This window comes from Marmota monax, unplaced genomic scaffold (genome assembly GCF_021218885.2).
Source record: "Marmota monax isolate L192 unplaced genomic scaffold, Marmota_monax_Labrador192_F-V1.1 WCK01_AAM20220418_F8-fsc00003, whole genome shotgun sequence".
Taxonomy (NCBI): Eukaryota; Metazoa; Chordata; class Mammalia; order Rodentia; family Sciuridae; genus Marmota; species Marmota monax.
In genome coordinates, this window is record NW_026694084.1 from 5,727,591 (window position 1) to 5,747,695 (window position 20,105).

General features: G+C 37.9%; 1 protein-coding gene across 4 annotated transcripts in view; it reads left to right on the plus strand.

Moving 5' to 3' along the window:
* Positions 1-20,105, plus strand: part of Cpq (carboxypeptidase Q) — a 463,439-nt gene that overhangs the window by 34,227 nt on the left and 409,107 nt on the right. Inside the window, exon 2 of one of the 4 annotated variants that reach the window (XM_046464740.2) lies at positions 751-891. The exons of the other annotated variants lie outside the window; for them this stretch is intronic. The gene's annotated coding sequence lies outside the window, so the exon portion shown is untranslated. The remainder of the gene's footprint in view (positions 1-750; positions 892-20,105) is intronic. 4 annotated transcript variants of the gene reach the window in all.

The following is a 20,105-nucleotide window of genomic DNA, read 5'->3' on the forward strand; positions in this document are numbered from 1 at the left end:
CTTTCCACATGATTTTTGGAAAATTTTGTTACACTTGAGTCCTTAACTATAGAATGGAGATGGGTGGTAACATCAACATTCCAGGGATTTGGAAGAAGATTAAGCGAAATAAATTCCAGGAAATATCTAGTGTGATGCTTGTAGCATAGATCCTTGAAAGTGGGTGGTGGTGATAACTATTGCATCTGGAGACAGATGTGGTAAATCAAGGACTAATGGTCAATGTAGCTATTAAGTGTAGTTTGCAGTAGTTAGATGTATCAAGTGCAGGGAGTGTTGGGTGTTTCCCCCAAACTATGTTTTTTAATGAGGTCTATACATTGAGAAAGCATTTTTTTCCTGCTTGCTTTGAAAGTTCAAATATAACTAACTGGAAGCTAGTACTATGAAAACTATGATAAAGGGCTTCTTGTCTTGGATCAGAAAAATGAGGAAACTCCAAAGAGATCTGAGGCAGACTTCTGCCAGCCCCAAAATGTGCCACCCACATTTCACTGGAAAGATGCTCTGAATAACATGCTCTGGGCCATGTGAGTGTGTTCCTTGGCAACCCTGGGCCTGCAGAGTTTGGCAGAAAGGGATTTTCATCTTGCCAGCTAAATCCCTGCCACTCTAGACTGGCTTTAATGTCTTTGCTCCCGACCCCTTCCTTATCCCCAGCTGAAGGAACTTATGTTTGCACAATAGCCATTGTATCCCGTCCCTTCTACTTACTGGCTCTGTCCCTAACCTCCTCTTCATATTCTTTAGCTCGGACATGCGCATGGAAGGCTTGTTCTGAGAAGACCCCAGCTTTTGGCATTGCCAGTTTCTCATCTGCCTCTCAATCTCTCCCAACTTCTTCTGGAGCCTATCTCCTTTGGTGACCCACTAAAAGCTGATTTTATGCTGGTGAGTGGATAAGTCTGTTCCAGACTGGTGTGGAAGGAGGAAGTTGTGCAGAGCTTCAGGGTTAGTGGGAAGGTTCCTGCTGCCCACAGATGGTCAGTTTTTCCTTGGCAGCAGCTGATGGGAGTACAGCAGGGAGGTAGATCATTCCAGAAGTTGTCCAGGCTTCACTTGAAGGAAGTGCCATCTGAGAGCAACTTTTCTCTAGAGCAAGCTCTATCTTTGGTTCACCACACTCTTTGAACAATATTCTGGGCGGGCCTCTCTGTGGTTTGAGGCATAGACAAGAAGGAAGTAATGAAAATGAGGAACCAAAATGGTGGGAAGGGACTCTGTTCAACTCATTGATTGTTCTTTTGCCGAGAAGAAGCTCTTTAGTTTGAATCCATTCCATTTATTGATTCTTGATTTTAACTTTTGTGCTATAGGAGTCTTATTAAGGAAGTTGGGACCTAATCCGACATGATGGAGATTTGGGCCTACTTTTTCTTTTAATAGATGCAGTGTCTCTGGTTTAATTCCTAGGTCCTTGATCCACTTTGAGTTTTGTGCATGGTGAAGCATAGAGGCTTAATTTTGTTGCATATAGATTTCCAGTTTTCCCAGCACCATTTGTTGGAGAGGCTATCTTTTCTCCAATGTATATTTTTGGTGCCTTTGTCTAAAATAAGATAAATGTGGGTTTGTCTCTGTGTCCTTTATTCTGTACCGTTGGTCTACAAGTCTGTTTCACAATAGCTAAACTGTGGAACCAACCTAGATGCCCATCAGTTGATGAATGGATAAAGAAAATGTGGTATATATACACAAAGGAATACTATTAAGCATTAAAAGAGAATAAAATCATAACATTTGCAGGTGAGTGGATGGAGTTGGGGAATATAATGTTAAGTGAAATTAGCCAATCCCAACAAACCAAATGCTGAATGTTTTCTCTGATATAAGGTTGCTGATTCATAATGGGGTTTGGTGGGGGGAGCATGGGAGAATTAGAGGAACTCTAGATAGGGCAAAGAGGAGAAAGATGAAGGGAGGGGGCATGGGGATAGGAAATATGGTGGAATGAGATGGTCATGATTACCCTAAGTACATGTATGAAGACACAAATAGTGTGACTCTACTTTGTGTATGACCAGAGATATGAAAAATTGTGTTCTGTATGTATAATATGAATTATAATACATTCTGCTGTCATATAAAACAAATTAGAGTTTTAAAAAATGAAAAAATAATAGTGGTGGGAAGGAAAGGGAGAAGTATGAGAAAGGTGAAGGAAAGCAACCCCTACTGAGTACTTATCCTGTTCTAGTCCTGTGTTTTTACTGATAGTTTAAGATAATGTCCCATTGTTTTGTGTTTGTTTACTTTGATAAGTAACACTTACATAGTGTTAATTATGTACGGGGCACTGTATCAAACACCTTACATGTAGCATGTTTCTTAATCTTCACTGCAAACACTTGAGACAGGTAATATTATTATCTTCACTTTGGAGATGGGTAAACCAAAGCATGGAGTCATCAAATAACTGTCCTAAGATCACACAGGTGGTAAATGGTAGAGCTGGGTTTCAAACCCAGGAATTACATTTTCTTCTTCCTTGTATGGTTGAGATATTAGGTGTCCCCCAAAGGCTCAAAGGCTCATGTGTGAGACAATGCAAGAAAATTCAAAGGTGAAATGATTAGATTAGGAGAGCCTTAACCCAATCCTCTGATAGAGATTAACTGCGTGGCAATTAGGTAGGGTGTGTTTTTTTTTTGGGGGGGGGGTTCTTTGGAAGTTTGCCTTTAGGGTATATATTTTGTATCTGGCCAGTAGAGTCTCTCTCTGCTTCCTGGTGTGATGGTTTGAGCCTCTTCCCTTGCCCACACTCTTCCATCATGATGTTCTGCGTCACCTCAAGCCTGAAGAATGGAGCAGGCTGCCTATGGACTGAGACCTCTGAAACTGTGAGCCCCTAAACTTTTCCTCCTAATTGTTCTTTTCAGGTCTTTGGGTCACATTAGTGAAAAAGCTGACTAATCACATGCCCCTCCTCCCAAATTGTAAACAATTGTCCTTTTTATAGTCTACTTAGTTCATATATATATATATATATATATATATATATACACACACACACACATATATACATATATATATATATATATATATACATATATATATATGTGTGTATATATATATATATATATATATATATTTACATTTTATGCTTACTTTGAGTGATTTCACTGTTTAAAATGGTCCCTTGTACAGGACTATCTAGTGCTTCTGAATGCAAAAAGTTTGTGATATGCTTCCTGCAGGAAGTATGTATACTAGACAGAATTCCTTCAGACTTCAACTTTAAAGCCAGAAAGACTGTGGCTACCAGTCTTTGGATGGCACCTGTGGCCATGTGTCAGGCACTGTGCTAGGTATTGTATGATACTATCTTAATCCAGAGATAGAGTGTTGTTGGCTGTGAGCACATTGTTAAAGAATCAATATATATCAAATCTGATGTCTTTAAAAGAACCATGCATAAAACAAGATTGTGTATTGATAAGCTAATAAAAATGATGCAAACAGAGGTTCATATAACCTAACCCCATTTTCCCCCAGGAGCCATGATTCAATATTCTCAGTCCAGGGTTTGTGGCAACTTTACAGAATATAACTACTGTGCATAATGAGACTTAATCATGTTTTTTTTTTTTTAAGATGATAGTAAGTATCTCCTTGCCAAATCTAAGTTTGGTTAGATACACTCTCATCTTTCTGAGCAAGGTGGCCATTTTCCAAATACTGTCACTATATAGGTTTTTTTTTTTTTTTCAGTTCATAAAATCCTATACAGAAAACATGGTGCCTGGCAAACAGTCTGCACTTGGTAAATGCTTATTGGTGGTAGTGGTGTCCCAGGGATTGAACTCAGGGGCACTCAACCACTGAGCTCCATCCCCAGCCCTATTTTGTATTTTATTTAGAGACAGGGTCTCACTGAGTTTTTTGGCACCTCACTTTTGCTGAAGCTAGCTTTGAACTTGTGATCCTCCTGCCTCAGCCTCCTGAGCAACTGGAATTACAGATGATCGCCACCACGCCCAGCTAGTAAATGCTTATTTGAATTAATGAATTATTAACTGAATGGGAAAATTAATACTTTAAACCTAAAAGATAACCTTGTCTAGTATTTTGCATTTTAAGAAATATATGAATGGACCTGGGAATCAATATTTTCTTTCTTTTTAAATAAACAGTAAAATCTTTGAGGTAAGAAAGTTGTTCCAAGTTGCATTCTAGTTGATTAATATACTATTTTTTGAGCACTAACTATTGGGAATTTTTTTTCTGTTGTGATTTTTGAAATGGAATTTTACACAGTTTGCTGTGTGGATTGTTTATTTCCTTTAGTCCTGTTGAATAAGATTACGATCCATCTGTCTTGAATAAGATTCCACCATTTATTTATCAATAGCACTTCGTAAACAAAAAGGCTATCAGCTACTCATATGGGTATCTTATAGTCTGTTAGGCTACAGTAGAGTTAAAAGGTGATGACTCAAATGATTTAGATAGATTATATAAGGGGATTCTGATCCATAAAGGGCCTTTTAGTCTAGTGTCTTATGGCAGTAGATTTCTACTTGATTTATTCAACTATTCCACAAATATTTTGAAGATGGATTGGTGATATGATTTGTAATATTAAAATGTGACTTCATTGAGATTGTTCTTTGGCATATTAGAAGAAAATAGTCCTATTTAGAGAGAAAAATATCTTTTATATTTTTATTCCTCAAACATTCACTTAGCACTTATGTTGCAGGAACTTGGGATACAGTATAAGAAAAAGCCCCTGCTCCTAGAAGCTTATATTCCTTCAGGAAAAGCAGACACCAAGCAATCTATCCAAGGTTTACTCTCCCTGTGGCCCTGTTTCTGAGCCAGCTACTCTCTATTTCATCATCTGTTTTATTATACTCATACCACCTATTACTGTCTAAAATTATCATCTCTATTTATTTATTGCTCATCTCCCCTGATGACAAGTTTGCAGCTTCAGAAGAGCAAAGACCTTTTTGTCTTCCTGCTGAATCTCCACCTAGAATGGAGAATTTGGTCCAATAATAGCTTCTTAATAAATGTTTGTTCTTATTTAATAATAGTAATGCCATGAAGTATCTTCTTGAAAAGTTTAACTTAGCGTGGGGAATCAGGAGTATTCATTAAGGAAATACTGATTGAATTAAACTCTGAAGAAGAAGTCAAAACTAACTAAAGGAGCAAAGAGGATATATTCCAGGTAGAGCAATCAGGACAACACATGGCACATTGGCAGATGAGAAATAAAATCAATATATCTGGAGTTTCAGAGTAGGAAACTAAGAGGGGTGGGCCTGGAGGGGTAGGAGAGGGTAAGTCATTCAGGGAATAGGAGGATTTCGAGTTTTACCTTAAGAGCAGTGGGAAGCTATTGTGGACTTTTAAACAGGAAATTAATCTGTTCCTCTATGGATTGAATAGGGACAACTGAGTGGGTGTGTTACCACTCATAGCATTGAAGATTAGTCATTCTGTTTTGGAAATCTTGAATGAGAGGTACCTGTGAAACATCCAGTTGAAGATGAGAAGTAGACAATTGGGTGGACACATTTTTGGGTTCAAAGAAGAGGTCTGAAATGAATATACTTACTTGAGTGACAGTATTTTGGACAGTGGTTGAAATCAAAGACTGGTGAAATTGTCTGGGGAAAGAATACAGAGGAAAAACAAGACTTCCTTCAGAGTAGGCATTGAGGAACTTTACCTTTTGAAGACTTGATACAGAAGCATGAACAGAGACAACCTTGAAAGCAGAAGAGACTTACCTATGCTTGTTTCCATGCCCCTTCTAAATGGTTCTTTTTTCAATTACCCAAAGTTTCTCTCTAAATGTACCTCAATTTACTATAATTTAATCATGGATTTTTTTTGGTCTTGTTCCTTCTATTGTGCTTGAGAGTGGTTTTTTAAAAAACATCATGCTTGAAATTTCCAGTACCAAGGGCACTGCTGCTGGGTAGCACAGAACGTGACTGTGATTAAGTCAGAGTAAAGACTAATGACCCTCCTTAGGAAAGAGCCGGAGCAGAGAGCAGGCTTTTCCTCACAGAGCTTATTCTGATGTGGGAGACCACAGGTGTTCTATTTAATTCATTGACCTATCACTGTGAAAGTTTAACTTCAGGTGTAGACAAACAGATGGGAAACTTTTGAGGGGCAGAAGAGTCTAAATTCTGCATCTATGGATTTGCACCTACTCCTAGACCTGCAGCTGATAGAAGTTATTTCCAGAAGCTTTGTGGCTGAGAATTTGATGTCACCAACTTGGAGCTTGGCCTCCCCAGGTCTATCAGTAGGCCCTTTCCTCTACTTCCTTTCCCTCTGGACTTCTCTTAACTTTACCCATTTCCTCTTCCTTTGCCTAAAGAATCCTAGGGACAAATTTCATAATTATATCCATCATTTTACTCAGGATTTAATAATGTTTTGGTCAGCTAGCGCCTTTTCTTCTCCATTTTCCATTCTGAAATACATTTTCCCATCTCATGTAATTTTTGCTTTTGGTAATGAGATTTCTGTATTTTCTTTGATAATGGATCTGATGCTAATGTGACCAGTGTGTGAAAGCCAGTGGGCTGCCTCTCCTTCCTGTCATTCCTTATTCTATCTGGGTGTCTCAGCTAGCTAAGCCTGCCATTCACATGTATGGGGATGTGTTCTTTTTCCTGACTGAGGCACTCAGTTGTAATATTAAAGCTTTTTGACAGCTAGTGATCCAGACGATGCTGCCTGGATTCTGCTTTGATTCATGATCTTTGCTGTCTGAATTTTCTTTTTCTTTTCTTTTTAAAAATAGTCTTACTGTTTGTTCTTGACCTGTGGAATTTTATGCCTACTTGATCTGTGGAATTTCTCTTAAGTCTCTGGTTTTGAACCAATGACTCTGTTATTTGAAGCCAGGTATATGTCTTTCACCCTGTGTCTGTCATCTTTTGTGCTGCCTTTTATATTTCCCATTCCCACGTGCCTTGGTTGATGGCATTTTGTCAGCTTTGGGGAGGACCAGCGTCAACATGACCTTCTGTGATTGGAGAGGAGGACTTAGTTCTTGAGGGCTGGGCAAGAGTGTGTGAATAGAGAGTCCAGGAGAGAGAGTCCAAGCAAGAGAAGGACAAGTGGGAGGGAGATTTGCAACAAAAGAATTTTACTGGTTTCAAATCAATTGAATGTGAAGTTCTGTCTATATGAGTGAAGGCTAATTTTTAAAACATTTGAAGGCATACATTTAAAACAACAGCTTAATGTTAAAATGATTCATAAGTAGTAGTGTAAGTTTGAATAACATGACCTTATTCCTTGACCCTATTTTCTTATATCTTCGGGTTTCATTATATTAGTCCTGTGAATAAAACCCAGTAAAGTTACAGAGGAGGAAATGGTTTTGAATTTTTTATCCATTATTCATTATTTATATTGTATATTATTTGAATTACATGACTTTTTACATTTTTGCACATTTTAAATTCCAGTAATGATCTTGCTATTCAATTTTTCTATTTCTTATAGTCATAACCTTCTGGAATAGGCACAAAGGTAGACGTTGGCTGAGGTAAGAAGGCTTTGAGTTCAGTCAGTTAAATGCCTTCCCCAGAGCCCATGGTATCTCCTTTCCTATGATAGACCCTGAATTTATTTGATTGAGCTATATCCATGGCATTTTATTTATTTATTTTCTTCTGGCAACATATATATTTACTTTTGATCTAAGAAAGAAAAAGAGGCAGGGTTATAGCTACAGAAATAATCAGGCACAAGGTGATAGGTCCTAGAGCAGAACTGAGGAAGGCCCTGAAATGATCACTGCTGTTCAACAGAAATTTGTATTGGGGATTGAAACATGGCCCTTGAGCATGCAAAGCAAGAACTCTGCTGCTGAGCCACATCCCCAGCCCTGTGGTAACTGTTTTGAATAGCATGGTTCTAGATCATTATAATTAGCCTTATTTTTAAAAAAGTTTTTTAGTTATTTTTTTTAGTTGTAGATGGACACAATGATTTTATTTATTTTTTACGTGGTGCTGAGGATCCAACCCAGTGCCCCATACTTGTGAGGTGAGTGCTCTACCACTGAGCCACAACCCCAGCCCCTGCATTAGCTTTCTATTACTTTTATTAAAAAAAAAGCCACAAACTTAGGTGGCTTCAACAACCTAATTATATTATCTCTTAATTCTGCAAGTCAGAACTTTGGCATAAAAATCAAGGTACAGGCAGAGCAGCTTTCCTTTCTCAAGGTTCTAGGGGAAAGTCCATTTCCTTGCCCTTTCTAGTTTTAATGGCTGTCCACATTTCTTGGCTCCTGGCCTCATTCCTTCATCCTCAAGGCCATCAATGTTGCATCTCTCTGTTTCTTTCTTCTATAGCCACATCTTCCCCTGACTTTGTTCTTTGCTTCTTTGTACTTATTTAGCCTAACATATCCATAGGTAAACATCTCTGGCTCTTCTAAACTTGGAGTCATTTAGTGAAAGGACAGGTGAAACTCTATATCTATCATTCATCTATAATATACCTTATAGATATCTTGAAATCTGTTGTCTGTCTTTGAAAGTGTGTGTGTGTGTGTGTGTGTGTGTGTGTGTGTGTGTGTGTGTTTTAAAGGCAAGTTGAATTACTGATCAAACATTTTGAACTTAGATAGAATTTTTTTCCTCTGGAGAGATCTCCATTGTGCCCTTCTAATTTACTGGGACTTAATTTATAAACTGTTTTCTCTGAAAATCTTATTAAGGCTTTCCTTGGATAGGTCTAGAATACTAAGTATGTTAGGGCAGTGTTTCTCAATCTCTCTCCCCACCCCCTCTCTTCTCATTATTACCATCCAAAGAGACTTTCTGGACATTTTCCCCCAATTATGGTTTGCCCCTACACAATTTTAATACCAAAGCATAACTATATATCTGTTTGTATATGGTGTTTTTTGGAGGGATACAAAATACTAAAATTCTTTTTATACCTCTCCTTCCCACTTAGAAGTAATTTTCACCCCTTTGGGAAAACATTACCTTTGTTGAAAAGGCATTCTCCAGGCTATGGTCCTTGTTCAGAAGGTGAAGGCTTTCTGGTGTCTCTTTTGTACCCTGGGTGCCCAGGGTACTAAAGAGGTATTAATGAGATGCTTTTCTTCCTTAACTGAGTCAGAATGCCAGTTATCCTCAACCGAAGCTCAAACCCTACTGTTTGTACCTCTTTTGAACCTTAGAAGAGCCACTCTCTGTAAGCTTTTAGTAATTTGCCCTGTAAATGAACAGCATGGCCCTCGGTGATGGACTTGCAAGGGACCTTTGCATAACTTCTTCTGATGCCCTGCCCTGAATAGTCCAACTCTTGACCCTTACAACTCTGCCTTCTCAGTTCAGTGGGACTGTTGGGGTTTACTTAGAATCTAGCTTACTTCCCTGTGTTTTGGGAAGTGGTCTCAAGGCAAAAATCTGGGCAATCAGGATTAACTGATGATTTTTTATGCTCAGAGATTATAGTCTTTTATTGTCTCCTTTCCTTTGAAAATAGTTACCTGTTTGTGTCTGATTTTTCTTTTCTTTTCCCTCCCCCCCCCACTTCTCCTTCCTTCCTTCCTTCCTTCCTTCCTTCCTTCCTTCCTTCCTTCCTTCCTTTTTGGTACCAGGGATTGAATCCAGGGCCATATCCCTGGCCCTTTTTTCTTTTTATTTTGAGACAGGATCTTGCTAAGTTGCTTCAGGCCTTGCTAAGTTGCTGAGGCTGGCTTTGAATCACAATTCTGACTCAGCTTCCTGAGGGGCTGAGATAATAGGCATGTACCACCATGCCTAGCTTTTGTGTCTGTTTTTTTGGTTCTGTGATCATTTATGGTGGGAAGGTTAGCCCTGTACCAATAACTCTAGTCTCTCAACTTCTGTAGGAAACAGGCTTTCCTGTATAATCTGCCTCCTATCACTTCTTGAATCCTTATATATTTTTATGTTGATCAGTCCCAGTTTGTCCAATGTGCACTGAAGTTACTTGCCCCCTTGCTTTGGCACATTTATTTTCCTATGTCTGGAATCCCCACTCTCTGATTTCCCATGTTACTTGTCTAACTCTGCTTGCCCTTAGGTTTCAGCACAGTCTAACCTTTTAAAAAATGCCTATATTAGCCCCTGCTACATGCTCCATATGCTACTACCCTAGTGTAATTATTTAACAATTCTCCTAACTCCCCTGTAAATAAGCTGTATTAAGACAGGGATTTTATCTGTCTTGTCCAGTGCCATGTCCACGGTACTTAATACAATGCCTAAGGAAAAACTAGTTAGCCTATTAATATTTATTTATTGAATGAGTGAATATGTAGAAATTATGTTTATTCCTTTTTTTGGTAAGACTCTGCTTCAAATGTGAAGGATTATTATTATGGATTCCTTAGTCTTTGCTTCTCCTGGCTATATATCCATAGATCATGATGGAAAGTATTAAATATTTATAGCAGTATTTGGCAATCTATGGCCCTTAGGCCAGGCCTGGCTTGCTGTCTGCTTTTGTAAATAAAGCTTTATTGAACACAGTCCTGCCCATTTCTGTATGTAATCTACCTATGGCTGCTCTCTTTCTTCCATGGCAGTGTTGAGTCACTATGACAAAGACATATGAAGTTTTAGTCAGCTTTTTTTGCTGCTATGACTAAAAGACCCAATGAGCACAACTGTAGAGGAAGAAATGTTTACTTGGGGGCTCATGGTTTCAGAGGTCTCAATCCACAGACAGCAGGCTCCATTCCTTGGAGCTCAAGGTGAGGCAGAACAACATGGTGGAAGAGTTTGGTGAAGTGAAGTGGCTCACATAATGGCAAGGAAGGAGAGAGAGAGAGAGAGAGAGAGAGAGAGAGAGAGAGAGAGAGAGAGAGAGAGAAATCTCCATTTGTTAGATACAAATATATACCCCAAAGTCACGTCCCCATGCCCTACCACCTCCAGCCACACCCCACCTGCCTTCAGTTACCACTCAGTCAATTCATTCACTGATTGGGTTAAGGCTCTCGAAATCTAATCATTTCTTCTCTGAACTTTTTGCATTATCTCACACGTAACCTTTTGGGGAACACCACATCCAAACCATAAAATATGACCAATGTACCCTAAAATATTTGCTTTCTGGACCTTTACAGAAAAAGTTTGTTGACCACAAGTCTCCAACATCTTCTATTTATTTAAAGGGAGAAACATGGGAAACTATGGTAAAGTACATTTTGTTGATGATGTAGGTTAGTTTGAGGTGGAAGTTAACCTTGAAATCTCAGTGGTTTAACTCAATAAAGATTCATTTCTGCTTCATGCAAATTCCTGTTCTACTTTAGCAATTTTCCCTGGCACTGCTCTCTATACAGTGCTACCTGAAAGCACCTATCTTCCTGATTGCCCTGGCAGGGTGAGAGGAGGCTGGAGGGCCTTCAGTTCTTGGGCCTCAAAATGACACCCATCTCTTCTTCTCATAGCCCATTGTCTAGAGTCATCTTATGGCCTTACCCAGAAAGGTGTTGAAAAATAAGGAAGAGCACATGGATACTTGGTGAGCAGTGTGTATCTGTCACAGGATTGTCTTGAGATAATTAAAACATCTTTTCCTTTCAGGGGGTGGTTAGTTTTTCAACTTAGTGTTTTCAGTTACAATTATCTTGCGTAGGCACTCTTCCATGCACTGCATTATAGTTATGCTTTTATTTATAGGTACCATATTCAAAATATTAATACATCATTAAAAGTAAATAGAAGGGCTGGAGTTGTGGCTCAGTGGTAGAGTGCTTGCCTTGCATGTGTGAAGCACTGGGTTTGATCTTCAGCACCACATTAAAAACAATAATAACACAAAATAAAGTTATTGTGTCCATCCACAACTAAAAGGTAGCAGTTCTGTTAAAGAAAGTAAATAGGAAAAGGAATTGCTTAATCAGAAAAATTTAGAACCACTTTTTTATAAAATTAGGGTTGAATGGTTTTTTTAAAAAATTATTATTTTTAAATACTCAACTGATGCAATTCTCCAAGAATATAACAGCCATGTAAATTAACCAAAAAATACAGTAATGTTTAATTTTTGCATGGCCTGAAGGATCTCCCTGATGTAAAAGGATCCTTTTATGAACTCTTAAATGTAGACTGAAAATTTATACCATTACTGTTGTATTATTTGGAGTGATGATTTTCAAGTCTTCCTCCACTTTTGTCTCTTAAGCAATGGAACCCTTTAAACTTAGGAGGAAGCCTGTTTTTTAAACTACAGGAAGGACACTGCTGTGGTTGATGTGGACTTCTGTCTACTCAGTCTTTCTCTTATTGCTCCCATTTCTCTTTCCCTAGATGGGCACCTTTGTAGGTGTCCTTGAGGAGTGAAAACCACTGCTGTATATATGTCTTCTGCAGGACAGAGTTTTGAATTGTAGAACCATAGATGTTAGGACTCAAAGGGAATTTAGGGACCATCTATTACGATTCTACTGTTTTTTAGTAGTTGTTGGTTGTCAACACTGGAGATACAGAACAACAACCAACGTGTGTGCCATATCTTCTATAAAAATAGGGACTCTCAAACAAAAATAACTTGAAAGTGCTTAACATATTAATTATTGTGAAGAGAACTCTTTATTAGGGAAATATCATAAATTCATATCAAAATATATTCTAAAGGATATTTTCAGGATATAAATTTTCCATTGAGCTTAATTTTTATTTTTATTAATTTTTTTAATATTTATTTTTTAGTTGTAGTTGGACACATACTTTATTTTATTTATTTATTTATTTATGTGGTGCTGAGGATCAAATTCAGGGCCTCATATATGCTAGATGAGTGCTCTACCACTGAGCCACACCCCAGTCCCTAATTTTTATTTATTTATTTATTTTTGCTGTCACTTCAATAATTTATTTTTTGTAAATTTCTGTATTTATTTTTTGTCTTTTTATTTGTGCTCTCTATGTATAATAAGAATTGTAATGCATTCTTCTGTCATATATATATATATATGTATATATATGTATGTATATATATATATATATATATATAATTTTTATATTTAATAGCATAAAAAGTATCCAAGAAACAGATACCCAAAACAAAATCTGAGATTTTTACAATAATTTACCTTTACCCCTCATGAACACATCACCCTGCCTTATTCCTATCTGAACTAATGATTATCCTGAACCCTATGTTCATATTGTTTTGCTTTCCTTTTTATAGTTTTATTACATCTGTATACTGTATACTATCTCTCTCTCTCTACACACACACACACACATACACACACACTGTTTTTAACTAAAAAATAGGGTTTCAGACTATTTATAATTTTGGGGGATTTGTTTTTTTTAAAATTCAGTATTATATTATTCTGAATCATCCATATCATTTCATGTTACTGTCATCCATTTATTTTGACTTCTTTGAATAATCTGTTGTATCAATATAACAATTTATTCATCCACTCTCCTGTTGATGGGAAATTGGGTTGTGTCTAGGTTCTTATTGTTGAGTATAGGGACAGCTATGAATATTCTTGCATATGTTTGTTTTTGGACATGTGCAAGAGTTTGTTTCCGATTGTATGCCTAAGATAATTATTGGGTCATGGAGTATGTGAGTTTTACAATTTAGAAGTAATATTAAATCTATCCCTTTAGCCAGTGTCTGAAGCAACAGCATCTACTTAGGTCTGCCCTTGCCATCCCCATTCCCTCTCTTGGGCTGGGACCTGCATTACTGAGGGTGGCTAACTTTGGAAACAGGTGGGTTCAATCAACTGCTTTCATCTTAGATCATTCTTGGTCTGATTAGCAGTTTCTGTTCTCGACACGAGGCATAAAACACTGTCAGATCCGCTTCAGGTTTGGTCTCATCTTACTGCTGAGTTCTGTGTTGCTGCCATCTTGATTTTCTTAGCTGCTTGAGTCCTGACAGTTCTTTAATATATCACCTTGCTTTATGGTTCACAATCCCTAACTTGTAATTAGACATGGAGGAAAGATAACTCCTAGAACTCACTGACTTCCAGACCTCTGCTTCTTTTTCACTTTTGGCAGTTGAGTAATTTTAAATCAGAGGTGACAACATTCAAATGCTTATATGGGCTGGGATGGGAATACCAAAAAGTGATCCAGCATCCCAGGATTAGTATAACACTATTGGATGTAGTAAGACTGTGGAGGCTTGATGATGGGGTAGACTCTTCTCATGGGGCTGCTCCCAGAACTTCTGCTATTCCAGAAGAAAATAGAAAACTATATTTGTATGTGAACTTGACCTTTTTATGTCAGCACTTTATTTGATATTTGCAAAAATACTGTGCAGGCCAAACAAAATACATCTGACCTGGTCTCATCCCACAGAACATTTGTGAACTCTGCCTTGCACTTTGGCTTATCTGCCTTTTGCTTTGCTATTGCCCTGTCTGGCTGCTCCTGCCAATTTGTCAACCACTCTCTGGAGGGACACCTTGTTGTAACATCTGTCAGGTTCACCTTGACTTCTAAGTGGACTGATACTGAGAATAGGCAGGGCAGTGTTGATTATTTAGCCATTTCCTCACTGCTTGCCTTAAGTACTTCTATCAAGTGTTGGTGCTTAAGAGGCCTAAGATTTTTTTAGAATATTAGTAACAGAGAAATGTTATATGGAAGGTGTTTTTTTTTTTGTTTTTAAGCGTTCAAAAACTAAGCAGGAGAAAAGGCTAGGATTTCATTGTTCAGTGCCTCTCATACCTGTTTGCACTTGAGGGTTTCTCAACTTGATCTTGCTCTAATAGTAATCAGATACCTTGCCTTTAGTAGATGCTGAATTCCCTCATCCTGCTTTACCCTAATGACTAGTGGGCTGAAATAACAGTATTTTTACTTACAAAAAGAAGTTCTTTCACCCTCTGCCATGTTAGAAATGTTCACCACTGTGTGATTTGTGGACTCTAGGCTATTGAGTGTTTTAAGCATAGCCTTCTTGAAACAGAAAACCTTTGCTTTCCTTGGAATTATTTGGCACATTCAAAGGGTGGATGTGGTCAGTATCAACCTGGGGAACCAAGAAAGCACTTCATAAATCACATAGTTTTCTCTGCTTTTGAGTATCAGACACAGGTATTTCCTGAATTTGGCCTGCTGATCTGCCAGGTATGGGATTATGGTTGAGGTCTCTAAGCTTGAACTAGAGCAGTTTATTGGAGCAAGGTAGAAAGAAGCACCAGATCAAGGGATTGATCCCCAAATTTAACTGTCAGCCCCCCAAGAGACTCCTGACTCATCCAATCTAGCAAATGTATGGTCTTAGGACCAAGGAGGATTGGATTAGTGAGAAAATCCTTCATCACTAGAAAGAAGGGAACTTCCTGTTGAATGTAGGAAGTGATGTCATCTGTGGTTGGAGTTAACATCAGTACCACCCACATATAGGGAGAACATTTGCATCCATTGAAATCTCCCAGCATTTAAAATATAGAGCACATGATATTAAATGCTCAATGAAACTATTATGGCTTCCAAGAAATATAGCAAGAGAGGAGGAGTCTTGTAGTTTAATGGGGCTGGGGTGGAGCCTATGGCCAAGTTGGAGCTCTGTTGTGTGATTCCTTATTGGGTGTAAAGTCACACACATGCTCTCTATGACATTGAATCTAAGACAATGCTCTCTTCTCAGGGATATTAGGTAGAAGGGCAGAGAGGTTGTCTGTGGGCCTAGGATTGTGGATACTTGTGCTGTGGCTGCTTTATGCACCCTGTGTATTTGTACACCTGTTGTATTATTTCCTAAGTGTTTTCCTATAGAAATCTTCATTATAAGAAGGACAGTGTTTTCTAGCTGTACCTATTTATTAAGGATGAGATATTTAAATTTTTTTTTACTGTGAAAAACTTCAAAGTAACGAGAATAGAATAATGAACATCCATATATACATCATCTGAATTTAACAATTGTCAACATTTGGCATATTACTTCATTACTATTATTTGTGCTGCTGTTATCTCATCCTTACATATTTTTCCAAGACAATGGCAATTTCCTGCATAGCCACAATACCATTATCACTCCTATTAAATGAGCTATAATTTCTTAACATCATCTAATACTTGGTCACAATAGCTAGACTGTGGAACCAACCTAGATACCCTTCAATGGATGAATGGATAAAAAAAATGTGGCATTGATACACAATGGAGTATTACTCTGCATTAAAAAATGACAAAATCATAGAATTTACAGGGAAATGGATGGCACTAGAGCAGATTATGCTAAGTGAAGCTAGCCAATCCCTAAAAAACAAATGCCAAATGTCTTCTTTGATATAAGGAGAGTAACTAAGAACAGAGTAGGGTCGAAGAGCATGAGAAGAAGATTAACATTAAACAGGGATGAGAGGTGGGAGGGAAAGGGAGAGAGAAGGGAAAATGCATGGAAATGGAAGGAGACCCTCAGAGTTATACAAAAGTACATACAAGAGGAAGTGAGGGGAAGGGGAAAAATAATATAAGGGGGACAAACGAATGTCAGTAGAGGGGGCAGAGAGAGAAGAGGGGAGGGGAGGGGAGGGGAGGGGGGATAGTAGAGGATAGGAAAGGCAGCAGAATACAACAGACACTAGTATGGCAATATGTAAATCAATGGATGTGTAATTGATGTGATTCTGCAATCTGTACATGGGGTAAAAATGGGAGCTCATAACCCACTTGAATCAAATTGTGAAATATGATATATCAAGAACTATGTAAGGTTTTGAACAGCCAACAATAAAAAATTAAAAAAAAAAAAAACAAATTCAAATTTCCCAGCTGTCCCCATTGTGTCTTTAGCAGTCACTTTGTTTAGTTCAGGATCCATTGAAGGATAATGAATTTCATTTGGTTATGTCTCATAAGCCTCTTTTAACCTAGAATTATCTTTCCTCACTTCTGCTTTGTGTGTGTGTGTGTGTGTGTGTGTGAACATATGACAGGGACTTGTTGAAGATGTAAGTCAATTGGTCTGTACCATGTCTCATTTTTTGGATTTGTCTGATTTTTCAGGATGAATTTTGATGCTTTGCATTTGGTGTTGAAAATGGACTTGGGTCTGGAGGTTGGTAGTGACCAGGAGACCCTGTACACAGAACAGCCTCTGATAATGAGTAAACACAAAGGCAGCAGGAACGTTCCATGTTCCTGCTCGCACCAGGACTGACAGAGTCATGTGAACTCACAGTCTTTTCCAAAAGAACCAGGGAACCTTTTTTCTTTGCTAGGCCTTGACACAGAGCTTGAGTATGTACTGATAATATTCAATATATATTTTGAATAGTGTGCCCTGAATAAAACAAGATCTATAGGAATCTAAAGCCATGAGAAGGTCATAGAGAATTCCCAATGGTCTGGCATTTTGAGTTTGTTCTTTCCTGAAATCCGCTGGATTTTCTAAACCTAAATCCTTTCATTTCTTCTTCAGAGCAGCATCTTCATAGAATTAGGCTGTGAAGAGGAGGACCATTTGGAAAATGACTGGTTTTATAGAGTTTATTGGATTTCAACCATCTAAAGCTGGATTTGAATCTACCTTTGTCAATTTTTTAGCTGAATATCTTTGGACAGGTGTACTGAAACTCTCTGGTCCTCAGTCCCACACATCTTAATTAGGGTCATAACTATCTCACAGGTGGTAATGAAGACTAAATTTGGATGTAAGCTAGTGTACTCTCAACAGAGGTTAGTTAACTCCTTTGGTAGGCCAGGCTCTCCTGAGGCCACTGTAAGCCTTCAGATCTGTTCTGGGCTGGGATTGATGGTTTCGCTTAACATAGGACATTTTAATTACCCTGGTATTATATTATAGGGTGAACACAGATTCCCTTTTCTTAGGATGATCTAAAATTTCTGATTCACTTGCGGTATAATAGAAGCATATGTGATGGGGTTGAGGTGAGGGTTTGTTGCTGAGTGATGAGGAAGAAGCCAGGCACTTCCATGGAATGGATCAGGAAATGCTGTATAACTCAGGTAACCTGATCAGTGGAAAGGGAGCCAGGAAAAATCTGCTTCCATGAGAATGACTGGGTGAAAGAGGAATGAAGGTTCATATAGTGTTACTGAAGGGGCTGGGTCAGGGCTGAGGTGGTAAGGAGTTCTCTATGGACTAAGGAGCAGTTCAGGAGTGAGAGAGGAATTTTTGATTTTGATAGGTATATTTTTAAGAACAATGAATTTTAAGCAGGCTCAAACATGAGCGCATTTTTTCCAGTTTTTGTGTGCCAATATGGTTCAACCGACTCCCAGATTGCATAGAAATCTCTTTTTTCCTTTTATGAATATTTTGCCAGGGTTATCAAGACGTTAGATTGATTGAAATGAATGCATCTCCCTCCTCCTTCTTATTCCCACCAAAACATTAGTAAACAGTAAAATGGCTAGAGATGTTCAGGAAGATGACAGAGGAGAAGTCAGAGGCCTGGGGAATTCTAAAGTTAGGTGATGTGTAACTGAATAATATTGAACAATATACAAAAATCAAAAGTCGTCTAAAGTCTGTTAGAGGAGAAACTCATTTGGGTCGGCCCTGTCTCAATTACATTGAACTGATGTTTCAAGTCTAAACATGGCCAGAGGTGGTATTTCCTGTTTATCTTTCACAAAGCTAGCAGCAATTTCCACATCACATTCTCTGCAACATCCCTGACCTCTACAGAATGAAAAGTGCTCTTGAGTTTTGTTAGCATTCACAATGAAGAACCTTCCAGAGAAGCTTTCTTTTCTTCCTGGCATCTGAATAAATGGTGAAATATTACCCAGGGGTAGAGGTATTTGGCCAATGAGAATGTTTGGTGGGCTCAGTGGGAATGATCCTTAGTGTTAAAATTTGTTTTTTATAACTATTTTATTTATATATTATTATCCAAAAATCTCACAACAATGTTTGGTCGCTATCCCACCTTACAGTAGTAGCTATATTTTTATTTTTTTGTCTTTTAAAACATTTTATTTTTTAATAGATAAGGAAAGAAAACAACTCAATTTGTATTCTCATATGAGTGTTTACATATCAAAAGGAGTCTCCTATAGGCCACAGCTAATACATATACAAAGGTGTTTTCAGTCTTTCAGGTATAGATTTCATGGCTGGAGCAGAGTGGCATAATCTTTCATATAGACCTTCCCAAATCTCAATGAATGACTTCTATTTTAAATCTATCAGAAAGGCAGAAACTGTTTAAATTTTACCACAACATCATCAAATTCTGCTTCTCTCATATTTCCACATTGCCAGGACATTCAAAAGTGCTTTCCAATCCCACCAAAGAAAAGACATGGGGGGCATCCCATCTCCTTCCTGCCTTGTGACTATTCTTGATCCTGGTGAAGAGGTAGAATGTGTACACAAGGGATTTCATCCTCTCACTTTGCATTCATTAATACATGACTTCATTTATAATGGTCCTTACTTTTCAGCCTGAGGCACATCTTTATTTCCGTTTCTGCAGTGTTATCAATGAATATTTTTCAATCCATCACTTCTTAATGAAGACATGATTAATAGTGAATACATGGTTTGGTTATTTCTTAGAACAGTCCTGTACAATGAAAATATGATGTGAGCCCCATGTTTAATTTTAGATTTTCCAATAGTCACATTAAAAAATAAACAAGTGAAATAAATTTTACTTAATCTAATATATCAAGCATATTATCATTTCAATATGTAATCAATAAAAACAGTGAGATATCTCATATTCTTTTTTTTTTCTGTACATGGTCTTTGGAATCTAGGATGTGTTCTAAAACTACAACACATCTCACTTGGAGTAGCTACATTTCAAAGTGCTTAATTACTAAATGTGGCTAGTAACTACCATATTCACAGCCTTAGGACATTTCTGAGGAAGAAAAGTATAGAACTGTGAATTTGTGTTTAGTTTCAGTTAGACTGGCTGGGGATATAGCTCAGTTGGTAGAGTGCTTGCTTTGCATGCACAAGGCCCTGGGTTCAATCCCAGCAAAACACACACACACACACACAGACACACACACACACACACACATAAATTAGACTGCCTTCTTTAAAAAATGTTTCAATCAAAACTAATGATTTTTCTCCATAAATCTGCTTCTGGGCTGGAATTCTCCAGTCCAGTAATTATCTCTGATAGTCTTGCCATACATATACGG